The sequence below is a fragment of the Heptranchias perlo genome, chromosome 20 (assembly GCF_035084215.1).
Source record: "Heptranchias perlo isolate sHepPer1 chromosome 20, sHepPer1.hap1, whole genome shotgun sequence".
NCBI lineage: Eukaryota > Metazoa > Chordata > Chondrichthyes > Hexanchiformes > Hexanchidae > Heptranchias > Heptranchias perlo.
The window spans coordinates 24,405,652-24,430,799 of record NC_090344.1 but is presented as its reverse complement, the minus strand read 5'-3'; the positions used below and the strand labels follow the sequence as shown (position 1 = coordinate 24,430,799).

Here is a 25,148-nt window from a genome sequence, read left to right as displayed (position 1 = left end):
CTTGAAACATTTCCACCTGCGTGACTGTTCCAGAGACAAGCACAAAGAAAGCAGGTCTGGCATTCCGAAGGACAGCGGCATAGTTTTCCGTGGAATTTCCATGGGGTATCTTGTGACACGGGGGATGTTAACTGAAGAACTGGGATTTGTTTTCATGGTCGTTGGAGCTTTTCCCCGAGCAGTTGATGTGCGGGAGAGACGGGCGGCGCGACATAGCTACGAATGACGGCTGAAAGGTGCACTTTTGGCAATCTGGGCGGTGCAGTAAAGTCGGAAATGTTCCGCTTGATCTTAATAGGTCTGTGGAAATATCTGATTCAAAAGGAATGAGGAGAAATGAGAAGAGCGGCAATGGTGAAAATGTGTCGATTACAGGAGATTGGCCGTGAGCGAAAGGTCCTTTGAAAGCTCGGCGAAGAGGGGAATTTTGTTCGGAAACGGCAGACTTTAAGCGCGTGAGGAAAGTAAAGTGCGAGCTGCGTCCTTGGGTCAAATTGGGTGTTTTCAGGAAAACGGCCATTGTGAAATCACAAAAATGAAAACAGAAAATGCTGAAAACGCTGAGCAGGTCAGGCAGCACCTGTGGAGAAAGAACCAGAGGGAACGTTTCAGATGCATGACCTTTGTAATCAGAATTAAAAGGTTTGTCATGTGTTTGAGCAACTTTACTGTCGAAGATGCGAGCTTCCATCTCTGAATTTTTTTTGTTCGAATCTTACTGCTGCCAGAATTTGTCGAGTTTTTCATTTTGGCCGCCACACCAAAAACCCTTCTTTAATAAGAAGTGTTTTTCCGCATTGCTGGTTTACACCTGTTTGTAAAATTCAGCAAAGTCTGGATTGCCACCCAACTGTTTCTGAGACGGAGGTGTTGGGACTGTAAGGTGTGATCTCGGTGAAGTATCAATCAATGTGCACAATGGCGCCCTGGTGAACCGAGTACCTCTTATAGTCAGTATAATATAAAAGATATGGACCACAATTATGAATTTCTTCTTTACATCACACTAGGATTTATTATCAGGGAATGGACATGAGCAGGTCGATTTACGTCACGCTCCGGTCGCTTTGCATCGCCCCCGACACATAGAATAGAATCATGGAAAGGTCACAGCACGAAAAGAGGCCATTCGGCACATCGAGTCCGTGCCGACAATCTGCCAGTGCAATCCAGATAGACCCACTCCCCCACCCTATCCGTGTAGCCCTGTATTTTCTTTCGTTTCAAATACTTATCCAGTTCCTTATTGAAGACCATGATTGAATCTGCCTCCACCACCCCCTCGGGCGGAGTATTCCAGATCCTAAACACTCGCTGTGCAGAAAAGTTTTTCCTCATGTCACCTTTGGTTCTTTTGCCAAACACCTTAAATCTATGTTCTTTGGTTTTTGATAGGAACAGTTTCTCTCTATCGACTCTGTCTCGATCCTTCATGATTTTGAATACCTCTATTAAATCTCCTCGTAACCGTCTCTGTTCCAAGCAGAACAACCCCAGCTTCTCCAATCTATCCATGAAACTTATGCCCCTCATCCCTGGAATCTTTACAGTAAATCTCTTCTGTGGGGATTCGGTATTAACATCGCCGAATCCCCCACCATCAACATACTGGTGGTCACCATTAACCAGAAACATAACTGGACCAGCCACAGAGGCTGGATATTCTGCGCCAAGTGACTCACCTTCGAATTCCCTAAAGCCGTTCAACCATCGACAAGGCGCAAGTTGAGTGAGTTCGAATACTCATGTGCTGGTCATCGACCTGAAACGTTAATTCTGTTTCTATGTCTAAAGATTCTGCCTGACCTGCTGAGGATACGCACATTTAAAGTTTCTGCTTCAGGTTGGCAACAGAGTCAGTATTTTCATTTTGAATAAAGGTTCTTTCACGCATTTCTCCATGCGACGAGGTGGTGGAGAGGTTAAGGCGATGACCTGCTAATCTATAATGCTCTGCAAGCGTGGGTTCAAATCCCATCTTCGTCGTTATTGTGTTTAAGTTTTGTTCCTCTCATTCGTGAAAGAATGTCTGGTTCAAGTCCCATCCTTCTCGAAACGGCAGACGGAGGGTTGTGCATTGTTTGCTGAAATCAGCTGCAGTTCCTTCCAGGAAGATGTTGAGATTGTATGGTCGCGAAGTATCAGATTGAAGATTGGTGTCATTGTAAAAAGAGTAAATCTTATGGTCATCGTAAGAGAAACGTATGTACCATAATTATGATTTATGTCCGGATCATTGCGTGTCTGTGTCTGTTAAAAATGGATGTGCTGTAAGTCCCGGATCATTCTCTGTGCGTTTTACCCGATTTTCTTTATACCTTTTTCCTTCTGAACTGAAATGACGATCCTCTCTCGAGAAAACGGTTCACCACCTGCTTCAGGCAACTGGTAGGAATAATAACAAAAACTGATGAGACCAAGTTCATTCTGCTCGGATTAAATTCCAATCTCCGCACTCTATCCCCCATTCAGTCCCATCCCCGCCTGGACATTATAATCTGCGATATTCATAAGGGAATGGAGAAGCAGAATATCACGGTTATAATTTTCTTCGTTGCTCAACACTGAATAACTTCAATTGCAATGATTCAGAAGGTAATCATAGAATCATAGAATCTTACAGCACAGAAGGAGGCCATTCGGCCGTCGTGCCAGTGTCGGCTTTTTCGAAGACCTGTCCAAATTAGACCCACACCCCAGATTTTTCCCCATAACCCTGCAAATTCGTCCTCTTCAATTATGTCCAATTGCCTTTTGAATGATCCCATGGAATCGGCTTTCACCACCCTTTCAGGAAGTGCGTTCCTGATCTTAACAAACCCTCTGTGTGAAAATAATTCTTCTCAATTCCCCTCTAGTTCTTTTGCCAATTATTTTAAATGTGTGACCTCTGTTTACCGACCCACTTGCCAGAGGAAACATTTTCTCCCTACTTGCTCTTTCAAAACCCCTCATAATTTTGAATATCTCTGTTAGGTCTCCCGTTAATCATCTCTGCTGTCAGGAGAATAATCCCAGCTTCTCCAATCTCTCCATATAACTGAAGTCCCTCATCCCTGGTAACATCCAGGTCAACCTGCTCTGAATCCTCTTCAATGCCTTTTTATCCTAAAGTGTGGTGCCCAGATCTGTACAATATACTCCAGCTGAGGCCTAACCACTGATTGTAAGGATTAGTATAATTTCCTTTTTTTTTGTATTCAATGCCCCTGTTTACAAAGCCAAGAATCCCATACGCTTTCTTAACCACCTCATCAACTTGCCTTGTTTTATGAATATGAACCCTCAGGTCCCTCTGCTCTTGGAACCCCCCATAAATTGTTCCATTTGGATTATACTGCCTCTCCATGTTCTTCTTCCAAAAGTGCATCACTTCACACTGATCGGCGTTAAATCTGTCACGTGACCGCCAATTTCACCAGTCTGTGCACCTCATCCTGAAGTCTGCTATTAACTTGCTCACGATTTACTACGTTGCCAAGTTATGTATCATCCGCAAACTTCGAAATTGTACTCCCTATTCCCACATCCCAGTCATTTATATATAACAAGAAAAGCAATAGCCCTAATACCGACCCCTGGGGGATTCCACTGCATATTTCTCCCCAGTCAGAAAAACATCCGTTCACCACTCATCTCTGCCTCCTATCCCTCAGCCACGTGACCACCGGCCCTTTAATCCCACGTGCTTCTAGTTTTTGAATAAGTCTGTTATGTGTTAATTTCTAAAATGTGTCCTGAAAATAAATGTAACCCCGTAATTTCATTGTTAAACAATGAGAATACAGATATTAAGACCGAACGACAGATCGGGTTCATTCCCATTACCCGAAGGTGTCGGGACCCGAGGAGGTGAAAACCCATCTTGGTTTATATTTCCCGAAAACGGAGACTGAAAATAGCAAAACTCATCCCATCGAAATCCAACAGTTGGACGAAGAACCGACAGCCTTTTCCCATCCCGGGTTTCCAGACCTGGCCGTTGAAGGAAGCCTGATAAGTCAATTAGGGAGCAACACCGAAAGTGAAGAAACGCAGACAGAGATAGAGAGATACATGCAAAGAAAAATAGTCTAAATTTCCAACTCTGTGATTGAGCAGAATTTAAGCTGCAGCTTAAAGGAAATTCGTCTCATGTCGTGAGATGCACATAGGGCTGGATTATAACTTTATTTCTGAGAGAAGTAAACATTGCTTGGAAACTACAGCTGTTATTTATTTGACCATTTCACAGTGGCGGTGTGAAGTGATTTCGAATCTCAGTCAATTTCAAGACCATGCTTGACCCACTCGTTTGGTCACCCACGGATTGCACGCGGCTGCAGAGCAGACTGCGCAGGCTCATCACAGGAACTCCACCAGACTGCATGTTCCAGACTTTTATCCAACGCTACACGTGCAGACTGCAGCCATGCGTGCATTGGTGGTTCAGTGTAGAACCCTCGCCTGCCGGTGGGAAACCAGGGGTTTGGTTGCAGTCCAATGCAGCTTCCTTTACCTTTTGTATCTGTACCCATGAAATCGCCTGAATTGGGATAAATTCATGTGCCGGCTTCAATCTGTACAACTTCTTGAAAGATTATCTTCATTTCATCCACGTGTCTTTCGTGGACATACCCTCTGCATTCTCTCCTCTGGTGCTCAAACATGCTCGGCTGGAGATAAGTCAAATCTGCCTTCTGCACCGCTGAAAGGAAATGAGAAGCCAATTGGTGATCTTTGACTAAAAATGGGGACACAACTGGGCTCATCCGGGATTTGAACCAATGAAACTCCCTGAGAGAAAATCAGACCCAAAGATCAACTCGCAACAGAGCCGTGCAGTCACTGTAAAATTTCGCTGCGACGCAGCCGATCCGCCATCCTTTCAGAGCTCTCTGTCCATACAATTCCGCTTTCTTGTACGATATACGATGTAGAACAATGTCAGGTTCTGCACTAATTATATCATTTCAACAATATCAAATTTGTTTTGAATGTACGACTTGTATTATCAAGTAACACTTTACAGAATGAATTACTCTGAAACTACATTGTCGTCTGTCTCGGCATCGTCATAGTTTACACTCCACCATAAGTACACTTTACTCAAATTGTTGCTTTCATTCACTATGAGAGCGAAGATCCATGAATGTGCATACATTAGCTACGAATTTATCAGCTGGGTTGCACCTTTACTTTTCCTACTGTCTCCGTCTTTTTTTTCTTTCACATTCTCTGATATTATTGCCGGTTAGATCAGCTCTCGCCGTTCAACGAAGCCTGAGAAGTCCATCGGGGACAACACAGAGAGACAAAAGACAGAGACAGGGAGAGATAGAGAGATGCAGGCAAAGAAAATGAAGAGTGGAAATGTCAGGTTTTGCAAACGAGCAGAATTTAAGTTCCTGATTGGGAGAGATTCCTGGTCTGGTCTTGAAATCTTGCAAGAGAAGATCTGACACTAATTAAAAGCACCGGCCACGCTGTCGAATCTCTCATTCTGGGAGAGAGATAAATGAGATCAATTAACTCCAATTAATCTATTTCAGCACTGAAGTGATCTTTAAACAGTTGCTCTGCGAGCAGAATTCAAACCTGCGCAGGAAAACCTCAATTGAATTTTGAGTCCAACGCTTTAAACACTCGGCCACCGCAGCTGCAAACAGCATGTTCGTTCAGATCGGATTCCAAATGGACACTTGCCGCTATTAAGAACGCGCGCATTGGTTGTGCAGGGGTCGAATTCTCACCTCTTATGCGGGAGACTTTGGTTCGATTTCCGGCCAATGCAGAATCATTCTCACCAATGAGGAGCTGAGGAATATAAGTATGCCATTTCTCCCCTCGAGCCTGTTCCGCAATTCAAACAGATCATGGCTGATATGTGACCGAACTCCATATAATCGCTTTAGCCCCGGATCGCTTAATAACTTCAGTTAACAAAAATCGATCAATCTCAGGTTTAAAATTAACAATTGAGCTCGCATCAACTGCCGTTTGCGGAAGAGAGTTCCAAACTTCCACCTCCCTTTGCTTGCAGAGGTGTTTCCCAACTTCACTCCTGAAAGTCCTGACCCTAATATTTAGGCTATGTCCCTTAGTCCTAGACACCACAACCGGCGGAAATAGTTTTTCTCTATCTACTCCATCAGTTCCCCTTAATATTTTGAAAAGTTCGATCAAATCAGCCCTTAATCGACTAAATTCGAGGTAAACCCTAGTTTGTGTAATCTCTCCGCGTATTTTAACCCTTGGGGTCCAGGTAACATTCTAGTAAATCGACGCTGCACTCACTCCACAGCCAATATATCCTTTCAAAGGTGCGTTACCCAGAACTGAATACATTACTTCAGGTGTGGTCTAACCAGGGCTTTGTATAGCTGTCGCATAATGCCTATCCCCTTGTATTCTCGTCCTCTGGATATAAAGACCAACATTCCATTAACATTTTTGATTATTTTTTGTACCTGTCCATGACATTTTAATGATGTATGTAGATGGACACATCAGTCTTTTTGGACCTCCACTGTTTCGAGCTTTTCACCATTTACAAAGTATTCTGATCTATCCTTTTTGGTCCAAAGTGGATGACCTCACACTTGACTAAATTGATATCGATTTGCCACAATTTTACCCATTCATTTATTATATTAATGCCTCTCTGTAATTTTATGTTTCCATCTGCACTGCTTACAATGCTGCCCATCTTGGTGTCATCGGCAAACTTGGATATGTGACTTTCTATCCCGTCATCTAATATCCGCCTGAATTGGGAAAAATCCAAATTCAGCTTCAATCTCCTCATCATCTTGAGACATTTTATTTCCTTCACGTGTGTTGCGCCGACGAAACTTCGGCATTGAGTCCACTGGAGCTCAAACATGCTCTGGATTTCATTCAGTTCAACCAACAGCAACACTGAAAAGATGTCAGAAGCCAATTGGTGACTTTTCACTAAAAGGAGGGCTGGTCCGGGATTTGAACCCGGGACCTCTCGCATATCACTCAATGAAACGCCCTAAGCGAGAATCATACCCCTAGACCAACGAGCCGCTATTGTTTCAGTTATGCAGCCAGTGTAAAAGTTCGTTGCCTCCCACAGCCGATCGGCCATCCTTTCAGACCACGTCTGTGCATCCAATCTCGTTTTCTGCTCCGGTGTCCATCAATATCAAGTTGCACACTAAATACTTCCAATCACCAATATTAGTCTCCCTTTACCAAATTGGTTTCGAGTGTACGACTTGAGTTGTCAAGTGAGACGTTTCAGAATTATTTGCTCTTAAACTACATTGCTTGGGAGGATACTGAGAGGTGTGTCGATTTGCGGCACGCTCTGTTCCCTTTGCATCGCCTCATGCACATTGAGTTGAATCATGGAAAGGCGACAACACGGAAAGAGGCCATTCGGCCCATCGAGTCCGTGATCGCTCTCTGCAACAGCAATCCAGCTAGAAACACTCCCCCGCCTTTCCCCGAAGCCCTGCATTTTTTTTCCTTTCAAGTACTTATCCAGTTCCCTTTTGATGGCCATGATTGAATCTGCCTCCATCACACCCTCGGGCAGTGCATTCCAGATCCGAACCTCTTGCTGTGTGAAAAAGTTTTTCCTCATGTCACCTTTGGTTATTTTGCCAATCACCTTAAACCGATGTCCTCTGGTTCTTGACCCTTCCGCCAATGGGAACAGTTTCTCTCCATCTTCTATGTCGAGATCCTTCATGATTTTGAATACCTCTATCAAATCTCCACAGAACCGTCTCTTTTCCGAGGAGAACAACCTCAGATTCTCCAGTCTATCCACGTAACTAAAGTCCCTCATCCCTGCAATTATGCTGGTAATTTTTTTCTGCTCCCCCTCCAAGGCCTTCACATCTTTCCTGAAGTGCGGTGTCCCGAACCGGACACAATACTTCAGTTGTGTTCGAACCAATGTGTTATAATGTTTCATCCTGACTTCTATACTTTTGCACTCGAAACATCTATTTATAAAGCCCAGGACCCCGAATGCTTTTAACCGCTTTCTCAACCTGCCCTGCCACATTCAACTATTTGTACACATGAACCTCTCTTTGTTCCTGGATCGCTTTCACATTTGTGCCCTGGAGTTTATATTGCCTCTCCTCGTTCTTCCAACCGAAATGTATCACTTCGCATTTTTCAGCGTTAAATTTCATCTGCCACGTCTCCGCCCATGCCACCAGCCTGTCTATGTCATTTGAAGTCTATCACTGTCCTTAACACTGTTTACTACCCTTCCAAGGTTTGTTTCATCTGCAAATTTTGAAATTGTGCCCTGTGCACTAAAGTCCAAGTCATTGATATATATCAAGAAAAGCAGTGGTCCGAGCACTGATCCCTGTGGAACACCACTGTACAACTCTCTCCAGTTCGAAAAAGAACCGTTCCCCAGTAATCTCTGTTTCCTGTCCCTTTCTTGATGATAAGCCTACCATGCAGCACTTTATCAAACACCTTTTGAAAGTCTATATACACCGCATCAACTGAATTGCCTTCATCTATCCTCTCTGTTACCTCATCAAAAACTCTTACAGGTTAGTTAAGCACGATTTGTATTTAACAAATCCGTGCTGGCTTTCCCTAATCAATTCACCCTCGACCAAGTGACTGTTAATTCTGTCCCGGATTATCGTTTCTAAAAGTTTCCCCACCACTGAGGTTAAACTGACTGGCCTATATTTGCTGGGTTTATCCGTGCACCCATTTCTGAACAAGGGTGCAACCTTTGCAATTCTCCAGTCCTCTGGCACCACCCACATATCTAAGGATGTTGATAGATTATGGCCAGTACCTCTGCAATTTCCACCCTTACTTCCCTCAGCAACCTCGCATGTATCCCATCCGGAACAGGTGATTTACCTACTTTAAGTACAGCCAACCGTTCAAGTGCCTCTTCTTTATCAATTTTTAGACCATCCAGGATCTCAACTATAAGTTCCTTTGCTGAGACTCTGGCAGCATCTTCTTCCTTGGTAAAGGCAGATGCAAAGTACTCATTTGGTACCTCTGCCTCCATGAGTAGATCCCCTTGATCGGGCCGAATCCGCCTCTCGCCTCCGCTTACTACCCGTTTACTGTTTACATGCCTGCAGAAGACTTTTGGATTCCCTTTTATGTTGGCCGTCAGTCCATAGTCATATTTCTCTTTGCCTCTCATTTCCTTTTTCTCTTCCCCTCTGAACTCCCTAATTTCGGCCTGGTGAATGAGAGCATAAAAAAGTTAGCATTTCATTCAGCCGGAAACAGAAAGTTACTGGTTGATTAATGGCGATTTGAACAAGCATTCGTCTTTTTTACAGAGTTTAATGAGTGTTGCGAAATTAATACAGTGAACTAGAATTCCTGATGGGGAACCGCTTCAGACATCACATTACTGCCCACACTGGGAAAAAGGATACTTCCGAAACTTTGACAACACACAGCAGGTCCCGCTGCAAAGTGACAGCTTGCCAGCTATTCCGAAATTTGGAGCCTGGACAGGGAGTTAAACGCTGGACCTTCAGCTCACTGCCCACTTTAAAAGTCTGATACTCCACCGACTGAGCTACCCAGGCTCGGCACTACATAAGCTCCCATCGTGCATATTCATGGGAGATCTCTGAATTATCCCTGCAGCCGGCGAGCAAGGGTGAGGTCCGTTTTATAAAATTATCAGCAACGTGTTGAGGAGAATCCTTGTTCCTGTTGAACATGATGTAAGAAACATGGACAGTGAACTCGTGAGTTTACAATTCTTCTTGTTTGTGCCAAATGTCTTGTCATTCGTTAGCACCAATTAAAATAACACTTTACCCAGCGGCACAAAAGCTGAACTTGTCCCACACGGGAGCTGGAAAAGGCCTCTCGACCTTTCAGCGTATTAACATCTGTAAGCTGAATAATTTCACCCGTGACACAGTGACACCAGGCAGCATATTTCCCATCCAAATTTTGCCAACACGAAACTTCCAACCGATGAATATCGGCTTAACGAAAAGAAGAATTGTTTGTTTGGTTCTTTAGATTTAAAGATCTCGTACCGGCCCCTTTGCCATATGAGCTGCCGCAAAAAGTCCCCTCTCCCCCTATGAACAAGTAAACTGGCACCTGCTATTGCAAGACGGCAGGCCGGAGGAACCCAAGAGCTCCCATGGGAACACTAAGAAGTAGACGCGTTATGGAACATACCAGTTGTACCTTGAACTCCAGTCAAAATGTTCGGAGTAAAAGGTTTGATTGTTTTAGAAGACGCTCGAACTCACAACCTGGTCATTTCTGGAGCCCATACTGCTATTAATAAGTAACGCACGCTCAATAATTGTGCAACACGAGAGCAGCGAACAACCGACAGCATCAGCGCTCCTGCCAAACAGCTTCATTTTCGGTCTCTCAATTATCACTTCGAGATCTTTCTCAAACAGAAGCCTCCAATCAAGATGCGCTTCATTAAATAACAATTCTTAAATCAAGAGAGTTTTGATCGATCATGACGAAAGCATGTACAATTTCCTCACTTGTTCCTTTCAATCCCCTGGGATGGTAAACATCAGGTCGTGGAGATTTGTCTATTTTTAGCCTAATTATTTTCTCCATTGCCATTATTTTAGTAAAACGAAACCCCTTGATTTATTAACAGTTTTCCTAGTGTCTCTGCTTTTATCCTCATCCATTTCTGTGACGACCGATGCAAAGTAAAAATTTAGCAACTCTGCCATTTCCTGATTTTCAATTACAATATCACCTCCATCTGTCTTCAAGCGGCCCACATTACTCCAAGCCTCCCTTCGTTCTCTTAATATATTTGGAAAAACCTTGAGAGTTGTCCTCATTTTCCCTCACAAGTTTTTCTCCTTTTCCCTTTTTGCTCCTCTTACGCTTTTTTTTAGTTTCAGCACCACAATAAACAACACTTCGCTGTAAAGTTCGGCTCAATAGTTCTCCAATGTCAGAGCGAGAATTGTCTGATCCCCGAATTTATTTAATGTAACAAATACAATCACACATAATCATCCGTGTATCAACGCACTGATGGATACACAAAGATAAACACAGCGAGAAATCCAGTTCGTGTCGGAATGCACAGGTGAACGGACAAGCGAAACAGACAAAGATAAAACGGCCTGAACACCCAACAGTGAAGTGTCGCTGATAGATATTAATGAGAGGAGGTGGAGATAAAATGTCATCAATTGGCGCTGTGGCTTAGTTGGTTAAAGCGTCTGTCGAGTAAACAGAAAATCCTGGGTTCAACTCCCAGCAGTGCCTTGTGCAGCTGGTTATTTTACCTAATTTGTGGAATTGAGCGACAAAATCAAACTGTGGTGTTTGTTCAGGAGGAAACGGATAACCGAATGACTGTTCAAAAACGCCCTTTCATTGCACAGACAGACCTCTCATCGAATGTGTCTGTCACACGTTAATTTAAAGACACGTTCTTGTTTCTGGGCTCGTTGGGGTCGTGGTATAATTCACGATTTGAGGTTCAAACCCGGAAGTGGTCCTAATTTGGACCTGGACTTGTGATCTTGACCTGCGGTGCAAACGTTTGCAAAGAGGGAAAGGAAGTCCCCAAATCACTCCACCTGAATCGCCAGGCCCGGATGAAATACATCCCAGGTTGTTAACAGAAGCAAGGAAGGAAATAGCTGAGGCTCTGACCATCATTTTCCAATCCTCCCTGGCTGCAGGTGTGATGCCGGAGGATTGGAGGACTGCTGAAGTTGTACCGTTGTTTAAAAAGGGAGAAAGGAATAGATCGAATTATTGCAGGCCAGTCAGCCTCACCTCGGTATTGAGCACAATTCTGGGGGAAAGTATTAATCTTCATTTAGAAAGGGACGGATTAATGAAGGGCAGTCAGCATGGATTTGTTAAGGGAAGGTCGTTTGAATTGAATTTTTTTGGAGGCATCAAGGAAGGTGGATGAGGGTAGTGCGTTTTTTGTAGTCTACGTAGATTTTCGCGAGGATTTTGACAAAGTCCCACATGGCAGATTGGTCAAAAGTGTAAAAGTCCATTGGATCCAAGGGAAATTGGCAAGTTGACCCAAAATTGACTGAGTGGCAGGAAGCAATGGTCGATGGGTGTTTTTGTGACTGCAAGGCTGTCTCGAGTGGGGTTCCGCAGGGATCCGTACTAGGTCGCTGCTTTTCGTAGCACAGATCATTGATTTGGATTTAAATGTACGGGGTATTATTAACAATTTTGCAGAAGATGCAAAAATTGGTCGTGTGTTTGATGGGGAGGAGGGAAGCTGTGGACTGCAGGAAGATATCAGTGGAATGGACAGGTGGATAGAATAGTGGCAAATGCAATTCAATCTGGAGAATGAGATAATGCATTTAGGGAGGGCAAACAAGGCAAGGGAATACACAATAAATATTGAAACTAATTTGCCATTTGCACGCCCATTTTGCAAGTTTACTGACGTCTTCCTGTATTTTTCGCATTTTTCCTTTGCATTAACTGCAGCTCCCAATTATGTGCTGTCTGTCAATTTTGAAATTGTATTTCCGATTCCTATGACTAAATCATTTTTGTAAATTGTCAACAACAATGGTCCCATCACCGATAAATTGTGAACAACAGTGGTCCCAGCACCGATAAATTGTGAACAACAGTTGTCCCAGCACCGATAAATTGTGAACAACAGTGGTCCCAGCACTGACAAAATTGTGAACAACAGTGGTCCCATTACCGATAAATTGTGAACAACAGTTGTCCCAGCACCGATAAATTGTGAACAACAGTGGCGCCAGCACCGATAAACTGTGAACAACAGTGGACCCAGCACCGACAAATTGAGAACAACAGTGGTCCCAGCACTGATAAATTGTGAACAACCGTGAACCCAGCTCTGATAAATTGAGAACAACAGTGGTCCCAGCACCGATAAATTGTGAACAACAGTGATCCCAGAACCGATAAATTGCGAACAACAGTGGTCCCAGCACCGGTAAATTGTGAACAACAGTGGTCCCAGGACTTTTAACCTTGAACTGCATCTGAAACTTCTGCATAAAATGAAATGAAGTCCCCAAATCGCCCCACGTGGCTCTCAAACGCAATGGGAAGAAGTTCAATGCGAACAATCAGGAATTTAAAGGCATCTCAACGACCTGCACTTTCTTTGAATAAGTTTTGTTAGCTATTATATTTGACCGTGAAATCGCTCTCAACTTTCATCTAGCTGAAGCAGAGTGTGGCCGCTTTGTATCTGCGAGCATGTCGGTGACGTGGTTAGCTTTGACACTGATCGCTTCCAATTTGTAAAATTTCACCAAGCTTCAGCGAAATGAAACCGAGAATCGAATTGTCCGTGGAAGTGATGAATTGAAGGGATTGGTGCTCCAAGCAGATCTGGAAAATGCACAGTGCGGTCGGTCAGGAGTTCGAAATCCACCCTCCAGCCACTCACCAATCATATTAACTGAGCTTTACTCTGGCCCAGTGTCACCGCACTGAAATCGAGTATTTCTCCGGCATGTTTTTCTTCATAGTTGCTGGTTTAAGAGTGAAGACCGGCTGTTTGGATTTTCACTCCTACAAGCTTCAACCATTCATTTTGGACTGACTGTAGACAGTTGTTATATTGGTCACTGCAAACTCAAAGTTTCGCCCAATTAATTATTGGTTTAGCAGGTGACCTCTTCGCCTGTCGAGTTGGTGCTGTCGGTTTGCACGGAAGTTTGATGGTTCGAGCTCTTATTTGATTTTTCCTCAGGATTCATCGCCTCAAAGTTCCAGGGTTTGAATGTATGTTTTGGAAGCAAGAATATCACAATTCTCCTTGGCAGACAAGCCCCGGAAAGACCAGAAGGGATGCCGCACTCGCTGCAGGAGAGCTGGTTCGCTGTGACATGGAGATTTCTGTAGTGAGCGAGACCAGACTGCTCCTATGTTCAGAGAATAAATGGCGCACCCTTTTTGTTGGAAAAGCAAAACGGTGAGGATTTTTGTACCAGATGTTGCTCATTGCGTTACTTTCATCTTGATCGTAGAACCGGTTTGCGCGTTCCTGTGATCAACGGCGACAATTGCCTATTCATTTTAAATTTAACAACAGCTGCACTGAGCTTTCAATCATACCCTTAGGATACAGTCTGTAAAATGATGAAATTTGATCATCTGCAAAGCATAAAAATCTGATTAAAGTTTTGACTGTCTCTCGGTAACCACGTCAACACCTCCTTCAGTATGAAATAGAAAGTTATCGTTTGATTAATGGTGAATAAAACAGTCATTCATCTACCAACAGGGTTTAATTAGTTTCATGTCATTAATTTAATAATTTCATAACTCTTGCTAAATTTAATTCCTTGACTTGGAATCGAACTCATGAGGTGGTCGGTTGAGTCGGTTGAGAGGAGATTTGATAGAAGTGATCAAAATCATGAAGGGTTTAGAAAAAGTAAATAAAGAGAAGCTGTTCCCATTGGCTGAAGGGTTGAGAACCAGAGGACACAGATTTAAGGTGATTGGCAAAAAAAACAAAGGCGAAATGAGTAAAACTTTTTTACGCAGCGAGTGGTTATAATCTGGAAGGTGCTGCCTGAAACGGTGGAAGCAGAATCAACCGTGGCTTTCAAAAAGGAATTGGATAACTACTTGAAGGGAAAAATTTGCAGGGCCACGTGGAAAGAGCGGGGGAATGAGGCTAACTGGATTCCTCTGACAAAGAGATGGCACGTTCTGGATGGGCCGAATTGACTTCCTTCTGTGCTGTAACCATTCTATGATTCGATGATTGGATGGACAGAGCGGTCTAATAGGATAGGCGATCGGTTGTGGGGAGCAGGGAAACTTTCGACTGGTTGCACGGCTGTGTGACTGACGGCTCGTTGGTCTCGGATTATGGTTTTCACTTTGGGCGTTTCACTAATTGATATGTGAGAGGTCCGCGGTTCAAATTCCTGGACGAGCACTCCTGTGTCACTATTTTCAGTGGAAATTCATTCATTTATTTTTCACATCTTTTCAGCGTTGCAGAATACAGGATTGATTTAATTCTAGAGCATGATTGACGTTCAGTGGCTCGAATGCAGAGGGTTTGTCGACGCAACACCACATAGGGAAAGGAAAATGTCTCAACGTGGTGTGCAGATTGAAGCTGAATGTGAATCTATCTCTTTTCAGGGGTGCAGAAAGAAAATGCTCCTTCATCGGCCGGGAATCAATCCCCGTCTCCTCGGGTGGCAGGTGAGAATTCTACCAGTGAAACAGCAACGTCCGGACGGTCGCGGCTGCATGTGTCCAGTTGGAAACCTGTCTGAAAGAACATATAGTCTCACAAATCTCCTGTGAGTACCCTGTGCATTCTGAATAACAGCCGTGCATCAAAGGCGCTCGCAGCTGCGGTAGTCGCGTGGTTCAGACGTTAGATCTGAAACCCAATGGGGTATTCCGGCAGAAGTTGGAATCGTGCTATCGGCGCTATTGTGTAAAGTTTTGTTCAATGCTCAAATAAATATGAACTGGAGATAACGGGCTGCAATTCCTTCCCTCAGAGAGATACTCCACCGCGGCAGATCATTTTAACTGGGAGCCCAGTGTTCACTTGCAAAATATCAAGATACGTGAAGGGAACTTCACAATCTTCCACAACTGTCCAAAACTGGGCACCGCACTTTATAAAGGATGTGAAGGCGTCAGAGAGGGTGCAGAAACATTTACTGGAATGGTTCCAGGGATGAGGTCTTCAGTTACGTAGGTCGACTGGAGAAGCTGAAGTTGTTCCCTTAGAGCAGAGAAGGTTGAGTGGAGATTTGATAGAAGTGTTCAAAATCATGACGGGTTTAGATAAAGTAAATAAAGAGAAACTGCTCCCGTTGGCGGAAGGGTCGAGAACCAGAGGACGCAGATTTACGGTGGTTGACAAAAGAACCAAAGGCGATATGAGGAAAAAAATTTTAAACTAGGGAGTAGATATAATCGGGAATGCATCGGCTGAAAGGGTGGTGGAAGCAGAATTAATCGTGCTTTCTAAAAGGAATTGGATAAGTATTTGAAGGGAAAATATTTGCAGGTATACGTGGAAAGAACGGGGGAATGGGACGATCTGGATTGCACTTAAAGAGAGCCGGCACAGGCTCGATGGGCTGAATGGCCTCCATCTGTGCAGTGACGCTTCTATGATTCCCAATCTCCATCTTAAATTCTGCTAACTTGATGTTAGGTTTTTTTCTATACTTTTATCTCTCTATCTCTCTCTGTCTTTGTCTCTCTGTGTTTCCCCCTGATGGACTTCTCAGGCAGCCTTGAACGGCCATAGCTGATCGAACCTGCGACACCAGCAGAGAAGGGTGAAGATAGAATGACTGAGACGGTAGGAAAAGTAAAAATCCAACCCAGATGATGAATTCGCAGCTAATGTCTACACATTAATGTCTCTTCGTCCTCACAGTGTAAACATCAGTAATTTTATTCCACTATAAAAAGAAAGAAAGTCTTGTATTTATAAAGCGCTTTTCACGACCTCAAGACGTCCCAAAGTGCTTTACAACCAATGGAGTATTTTTGAAGTGTAGTCACTGTTATACTTGTGATGGAGTGGATAATCTGCGGATGCCGAGGGAGACAACAATGTAACTTTAGAGCAATTAATTCTTCAAAGTCTCACTTGGCATTACAAGTCGCACATTGAAAACGAATGTGGTAAGGAGAGGCTAATATTATTGATATGAAATAGTTGGTGGACAACTTCACATTGCTGCACATCGGAATAGAAAAAGTGATCGGATGGATTGTCGGATGGCCGATCGGCTCTGGGTGGCACCGAATTCTGCACTGGTTGCACCCTTTTGGTAGCAGTAGCTGTCAATTTGTTTCACAGCTGCGATGGCCGAGTGGTTAAGGCGTTGGACTCGAAATCCAATGGGGATTTCCTACGCAGGTTCGAATCCTGCTCGTAGCGCTATTTCTTAAAGATTTGTTCAATGCTCAAATAAATATGAACTGGAGTTAACGGACCGTGTTCCCTCCCTCAGAGAGATGCTCCAGCGCGGCAAACTCTTCGATTTCGGAGCCCAATGGTCACTTGCAAAGTTGCACGGCACGTGAAAGAATCTCTCCCAAGCTCCATCTTAAATTCTGCTCGTTCGCAGAGCTTGATATTTATACTATTTGTTTCTCTACTTTAATCTCTCCCTGTCTCTGTCTCTTGACTCTCTGAGTTTTCCCCTGATGGACTTGTCAGGCTTTCTTGAACGGCCAAGGATGATCGAATCTGCAACACCAGAAGAGAAGGGTAAAGATGGAAAGACTGAGACGGGGGGAAAAACAAAGGTGCAAACCAGCTGATGAATTTTTAGCTAATATACACACATTTATGTCTCTTCGCCCTTACAGTGAAAACATCAGCAATTTGAGTACAGTGCACTTATGGTAGAGTGTTTAAATGCGGATGTCGAGACAGACACCAATCGATCCGTTGCCATGGTGATGACCGAATCTAAACACTGGACCACAAGGAAACGCTGAAAATTCTTTGCTGCGAACAGGCAGACCAACGCGGCCTTTCCTACTTGCCCCTTCGTAATTCAGGTAATTTTCCTGCCAGACAAGCTGCTCGCACAAAATGGCATTTTCTGTTCAAACCACTATCGCGACAGAAGGTGATGTTCAGACAATGACAGCACCAAGTGCAACTAGGCATGTACATGAAATGGAAAGTGAGGTAAAATACTACCACAAGCTGCTGATGGACATGTTTCCATTTCCAAAATTCACGAACCTGAATGCAGCTCCTGGGAAAACTGCAAGGCCACGCAGGTCCATCATGAATCATTTGAAGCAACTGGCAGTTTAAAGTGGCATCTCCTCCTGCTTCTGTCGGGGGTGAAGGAGAGACACCGTCGTTATATACGTACAGTTTGATTTTGTACAGAACTGTACAGAGAAGGAGCACATATACTGGGGCTGTGAGATATTCTATATTATTCATATTTAACCACAAGAATATCCGCAGTCAGAAGCTGAAAAGAAGGGAGAGATAAGAGGCCTGAAAATAAACACAGAGCTGAATGAATCACGGAAGAGTGAAAGAAAAGTAAATCTTACCAGTTCTGCTGTGTTCCGTGCGCAATCTTGGGCGCTCCCCGATGGACTGATGGTGAGAATTTAATGCTCCCACCAACGAATGAGTTCGATTCCAAGTCAGCGAATTAACTTTAGCAAAAGTTATTAAATTAATTACATGAAACTAATTAAACCCTGTTGGTAGATGAATGACTGTTTTATTCACCATTAATCAAACGATAACTTTCTATTTCATACTGAAGGAGATGTTGACGTGGTTACCGAGAGACAGTCAAAACTTTAATCAGATTTTTATGCTTTGCAGGTGATCAAATTTCATCATTTTATAGACTGTATCTTAAGAGTATGATTAAAAGCTCAGTGCAGCTGTTGTTAAATTTAAAATGAATAGGAAATTGTCGCCTTTTATTACAAGAACGCCCGAACCGGTTCTACGATCAAGATGAAAGTAACGCAACGAGGAACATCTGATACAAAAATCCCCACCGTTTTGCTTTTCCAACATAAAGGGTGTGACATTTATTTTCTGAACATAGAAACAGTCCGGTCTCGCTCACGACAGAAATCTCCATGTCACAGCGAAACAGCTCTCCTGCAGCTGATGCGGCCTCCCTTCGGGCCTTTCGGGGGCTTGTCTGCCAAGGAGAATTGTAATTTTCTTGCTTCCAAAAAATACATTGAAACCCTGGAACTTTGAGGCGAAGAATCCTGAGGAAAAATCAAATAACAGCTCGAACCATCAAACTTCCGTGCAAACCGACAGCCCCAACTAGACAGGTGAAGAGGTCACCTGCTGAACCAATAATTAATTGGGCTAAACTTTGAGTTTGCAGCGACCAATATAACAACTGTCTACAGTCAGTCCAAAATGAATGGTTGAAGCTTGTAGGAGTGAAAATCCAAACAGCCGGTCTTCACTCTTAAACCAGCAACTATGAAGAAAAACATGCCGGAGAAATACTCGCTTTCAGTGCGGTGACACTGGGCCAGAGTAAAGCTCAGTTAATATGATTGGTGAGTGGCTGGAGGGTGGATTTCGAACTCCTGACCGATTGCACTGTGCATTTTCCAGATCTGCTTGGAGCACCAATCCCTTCAATTCATCACTTACAGGGACAATTCGATTCTCGGTTTCATTTCGCTGACGCTTGGTGAAATTTTACAAATTGGAAGCGATCAGTGTCCAAGCTAATCACGTCACCGACATGCTCGCAGATACAAAGCGGCCACACTCTGCTTCAGCTAGATGAAAGCCGAGAGCGATTTCACGGTCAAATATAATGGCTAACAAAACGTATTCAAATAAAGTGCAGGTCGTTGAGTTGCCTTTAAATTCCTGATTGTTCGCATTGAACTTCTTCCCATTGCGCTTGAGAGCCACGTGGGGCGATTTGGGGACTTCATTTCATTTTATGCAGAAGTTTCAAATGCAGTTCAAGGTCAAAAGTCCTGGGACCACTGTTGTTCACAATTTACCGGTGCTGGGACCACTGTTGTTCGCAATTTATCGGTGTTGGGACCACTGTTGTTTACAATTTATCGGTGTTGGGACCACTGTTGTTTACAATTTACCAGTGCTGGGACCACTGTTGTTTACAATTTGTCGGTGCTGCGACCATTGTTGTTCACAATTTATCGGTTCTGGGATCACTGTTGTTCACAATTTACCAGTGCTGGGACCACTGTTGTTCACAATTTACCAGTGCTGGGACCACTGTTGTTCACAATTTGTCGGTGCTGGGACCACTGTTGTTCACAATTTATCGGTGCTGGGACCACTGTTGTTCACAATTTGTCGGTGCTGGGACCACTGTTGTTCACAATTTATCGGTGCTGGGACCACTGTTGTTCACAATTTGTCGGTGCTGGGATCACTGTTGTTCACAATTTATCGGTTCTGGGATCACTGTTGTTCACAATTTACCAGTGCTGGGACCACTGTTGTTCACAATTTACCAGTGCTGGGACCACTGTTGTTCACAATTTACCAGTGCTGGGACCACTGTTGTTCACAATTTGTCGGTGCTGGGATCACTGTTGTTCACAATTTATCGGTGCTGCGACCATTGTTGTTCGCAATTTACCAGTGCTGGGACCACTGTTGTTCACAATTTATCGGTGCTGCGACCATTGTTGTTCACAATTTATCGGTGCTGGGACCACTGTTGTTCGCAATTTACCAGTGCTGGGACCACTGTTGTTCACAATTTATCGGTGCTGCGACCATTGTTGTTCACAATTTATCGGTGCTGGGATTACTGTTGTTCACAATTTATCAATGCTGGGTTTGAGAATGCATACGGGGCGCCCTTTTAATAAAAATGCATATGGGGTAAGCTTTTAGTGGTTTATAGTGAGATACCTCCATAGCGAAGTAGCAGTGTGGTGAACCAATGGTTAATATAAGTAGCCCATTTTGCTGGCTAGAATTAGAAACAATGAGCTTCTTCTTTGACCACTTGTTTACGTTATTAATTTTCTTTATGTATAAGCCTGCCTTGTGTTAATCAAGCAAAGAGATATGATAAAGTTGAATTCTAGTATAAGGAGTTGTCATGCAGCTGCATTAATGAATGGATCTCCCTTTGCAGGCAAGGTCAAAAAACATCCCAAGCCAGAGATAAGGTAGCCTCCCTTTTCCTTGGCATACACATGAACAAATATTACCTGTGAGTGGTCGGTCATTATGTCAGTTAGCATGGCTTGCCAAGACTCAGCTTATGATTGGTTTTAACCCCTCGCTACTCATGTCCCTCCCCACTCTGAAAATGTATAATTGTGTGGATCTGCCTATGTAATTTTGCCTGCTCTATGAGATTGACCAGACTCTGTCAAGAGTTGAAATCAATTCTATAGATAAGGTCAGCTGCAGCTAATAAATTGTGTTAAACTTTCAAGTGTTATTCTCATCAGTTATTGCTGAACCAGACTATGGGTAAAGAAATCCGGTATCGTCAGGTTCACGGTTGTTCACAATTTATCGGTGCTGGGTTCACAGTTGTTCACAATTTATCGGTGCTGGGACCACTGTTGTTCTCAATATGTCGGTGCTGGCGCCACTGTTGTTCACAATTTATCGGTGCTGGGTCCACTGTTGTTCACAATTTATCGGTGCTGGGACAACTGTTGTTCACACTTTATCGGTGCTGGGTCCACTGTTGTTCACAGTTTATCGGCGCTGGGGCCACTGTTGTTCACAATTTATCGGTGCTGGGACAACTGTTGTTCACAATTTATCGGTGATGGGACCACTGTTGTTCACAATTTACATTAATGATTTAGTCATAGGAATCGGAAATACAATTTCAAAATTGACAGACAGCACATAATTGGGAGCTGTAGTTAATGCAAAGCGAAAAATACAGGAAGACGTCAGTAAACTTGCAAAATGGGCGTGTAAATGGCAAATTAGTTTCAATATTTATTGTGTATTCCCTTGCCTTGTTTGCCCTCCCTAAATGCATTACCTCATTCTCCAGATTGAATTGCATTTGCCACTATTCTATCCACCTGTCCATTCCACTGATATCTTCCTGCAGTCCACAGCTTCCCTCCTCCCCATCAACCACACGACCAATTTTTGCATCTTCTGCAAAATTGTTAATAATACCCCGTACATTTAAATCCAAATCAATGATCTGTGCTACGAAAAGCAGCGACCCAGTACGATCCCTGCGGAACCCCACTCGAGACAGCCTTGCAGTCACAAAAACACCCGTCGACCATTGCTTCCTGCCACTCAGTCAATTTTGGATCAACTTGCCATTTTCCCTTGGATCCAATGGACTTTTACACTTTTGACCAATCTGCCATGTAGGACTTTGTCAAAAGCCTCGCGAAAATCTATGTAGACTACAAAAAACGCACTACTCTCATCCACCTTCCTTGATACCTCCAAAAAAATTCAATTCAAACGACCTTCCCTTAACAAATCCATGCTGACTGCCCTTCATTAATCCGTCCCTTTCTAAATGAAGATTAATACTTTCCCCCAGAATTGTGCTCAATACCGAGGTTAGGCTGACTGGCCTGCAATAATTCGATCGATTCCTTTCTCCCTTTTTAAACAACGGTACAACTTCAGCAGTCCTCCAATCCTCCGGCATCACACCTGCAGCCAGGGAGGATTGGAAAATGATGGGCAGAGCCTCCGCTATTTCCTTCCTTGCTTCTGTTAACAGCCTGGGATGTATTTCATCCGGGCCTGGCGATTCAGGTGGAGTGATTTGGGGACTTCCTTTCCCTCTTTGCAAACGTTTGCACCGCAGGTCAAGATCACAAGTCCAGGTCCAAATTCGGACTACTTCCGGGTTTGAACCTCAAATCGTGAATTAAACCACGACCCCAACGAGCCCAGAAACAAGAATGTGTCTTTAAATTAACGTGTTACAGACACATTCTATGAGAGGTCTGTCTGCACAATGAAAGGGCGTTTTTGAACAGTCATTCGGTGATCCGTTTCCTCCTGAACAAACACCACAGTGTTATTTTGTCGCTCAATTCCACAAATTAGGTAAAATAACCAGCTGCACAAGGCACTGCTGGGAGTTGAACCCAGGATCTTCTGTTTACTAGACAGACGCTTTAACCAAGTAAGCCACAGCGCCAATTGATGACACTTTATCTCCACCTCCTCTCATTAATATCTATCAGCGACACTTCACTGTTGGGGGTTCAGGCCGTTTTAAATTTGTCTGTTTCGCTTGTCCGTTCACCTGTGCATACCGACACTGACTGGATTTCTCGCTGTGTTGATCTTTGTGTATCCATCAGTGCGTTGTTACACGGATGATTATGTGTGATTGTATTTGGTACATTAAATAAATTCGGGGATCAGACAATTCTCGCTCTGACATTGGAGAACTATTGAGCCGAACTTTACAGCGGAGTGTTGTTTATTGTGGTGCTGAAACTAAGAAAAAGCGTAAGAGGAGCAAAAAGGGAAAAGGAGAAAAACTTGTGAGGGAAAATGAGGACAACTCTCAAGGTTTTTCCGAATATATTAAGAGAACGAAGGGAGGCTTGGAGTAATGTGGGCCGCTTGAAGACAGATGGAGGTGATATTGTAATTGAAAATCAGGAAATGGCAGAGTTGCTAAATTTTTACTTTGCATCGGTCGTCACAGAAATGGATGAGGCTAAAAGCAGAGACACGAGGAAAACTGTTAATAAATCAAGGGGTTTCGTTTTAGTAAAATAATGGCAATGGAGAAAATAATTAGGCTAAATATAGACAAATCTCCACGACCTGATGTTTACCATCCCAGGGGATTGAAAGGAACAAGTGAGGAAATTGTACATGCTTTAGTCATGATCGATCAAAACTCTCTTGATTTAAGAATTGTTATTTAATGAAGCGCATGTTGATTGGAGGCTTCTGTTTGAGAAAGATCTCGAAGTGATCATTGAGAGACCGAAAATGAAGCTGTTTGGCAGGAGCGCTGATGCTGTCGGTTGTTCGCTGCTCTCGTGTTGCACAATTATTGAGCGTGCGTTACTTATTTATAGCAGTGTGGGCTCCCGAAATGACCAGGTTGTGAGTTCGAGCGTCTTCTAAAACAATCAAACCTTTTACTCCGAACATTTTGACTGGAGTTCAAGGTGCAACTGTTATGTTCCATAACGCGTCTACTTCTTAGTGTTCCCATGGGAGCTCTTGGGTTCCTCCGGCCTGCCGTCTTGCAATAGCAGGTGCCAGTTTTCTTGTTCATAGGGGGAGAGGGGACTTTTAGCGGCAGCTCATATGGCAAAGGGGCCGGTACGAGATCTTTAAATCTAAAGAACCAAACAAACAATTCTTCTTTTCGTTAAGCCGATATTCATCGGTTGGAAGTTTCGTGTTGGCAAAATTTTGAAGGAAAATATGCTGCCTGGTGTCACTGTGTAACGGGAGAAATTATTCAGCTTACAGATGTTAATACGCTGAAAGGTCGAGAGGCCTTTTCCAGCTCCCGTGTGGGACAAGTTCAGCTTTTGTGCCGCTGGGTAAAGTGTTATTTCAATTGGTGCTAACGAATGACAAGACATTTGGCACAAACAAGAAGAATTGTAAACTCACGAGTTCACTGTCCATGTTTCTTACATCATGTTCAACAGGAACAAGGATTCTCCTCAACACGTTGCTGAGAATTGTATAAAACCGACCTCACCCTTGCTCGCCGGCAGCAGGGATAATTCAGAGACCTCCCATGAATATGCACGATGGGAGCTTATGTAGTATCGAGCCTGGGTAGCTCAGTCGGTAGAGTATCAGACTTTTAAAGTGGGCAGTGAGCTGAAGATCCAGCGTTTAATTCCCTGTCCAGGCTCCAAATTTCGGAACAGCTGGCAAGCTGTGACTTTGCAGCGGGACCTGAGATGTGTTGTCAAAGTTTCGGAAGTATCCTTTTTCCCAGTGTGGGCAGTAATGTGATGTCTGAAGCGGTTCCCCATCAGGAATTCTAGTTCACTGTATTAATTTCGCAACACTCATTAAACTCTGTAAAAAAGACGAATGCTTGTTCAAATCGCCATTAATCAACCAGTAACTTTCTGTTTCCGGCTGAATGAAATGCTAACTTTTTTATGCTCTCATTCACCAGGCCGAAATTAGGGAGTTCAGAGGGGAAGAGAAAAAGGAAATGAGAGGCAAAGAGAAATATGACTATGGCCATAATCTATCAACATCCTTATATATGTGGGTGGTGCCAGAGGACTTGAGAATTGCAAAGGTTGCACCCTTGTTCAGAAATGGGTACACGGATAAACCCAGCAAATATAGGCCAGTCAGTTTAACCTCAGTGGTGGGGAAACTTTTAGAAACGATAATCCGGGACAGAATTAACAGTCACTTGGTCGAGGGTGAATTGATTAGGTAAAGCCAGCACGGATTTGTTAAATACAAATCGTGCTTAACTAACCTGTAAGTGTTTTTGATGAGGTAACAGAGAGGATAGATGAAGGAAATTCAGTTGATGTGGTGTATATGGACTTTCAAAAGGTGTTTGATAAAGTGCTGCATGGTAGGCTGATCATCAAGAAAGGGACAGGAAACAGAGATGACTGGGGAACGGTTCTTTTTCGAACTGGAGAGAGTTGTACAGTGGTGTTCCCCAGGGATCAGTGCTCGGACCACTGCTTTTCTTGATATA

At 43.6% G+C, this 25,148-nt stretch overlaps 3 non-coding genes across 3 annotated transcripts; 2 read left to right on the top strand and 1 right to left on the bottom strand.

Annotated features, from left to right (window-relative positions):
- The first annotated feature begins 11,173 nt into the window (after positions 1-11,173).
- Positions 11,174-11,247, top strand: trnat-agu (transfer RNA threonine (anticodon AGU)). Its single transcript has one exon. It is a non-coding gene; the product is annotated as a tRNA-Thr (tRNA).
- A 5,565-nt stretch (positions 11,248-16,812) lies between these two features.
- Positions 16,813-16,894, top strand: trnas-cga (transfer RNA serine (anticodon CGA)). The gene has a single exon. It is a non-coding gene; the product is annotated as a tRNA-Ser (tRNA).
- A 5,657-nt stretch (positions 16,895-22,551) lies between these two features.
- On the bottom strand, positions 22,552-22,625 carry trnat-agu (transfer RNA threonine (anticodon AGU)). The gene has a single exon. It is a non-coding gene; the product is annotated as a tRNA-Thr (tRNA).
- Between the last annotated feature and the right edge of the window lie 2,523 nt (positions 22,626-25,148).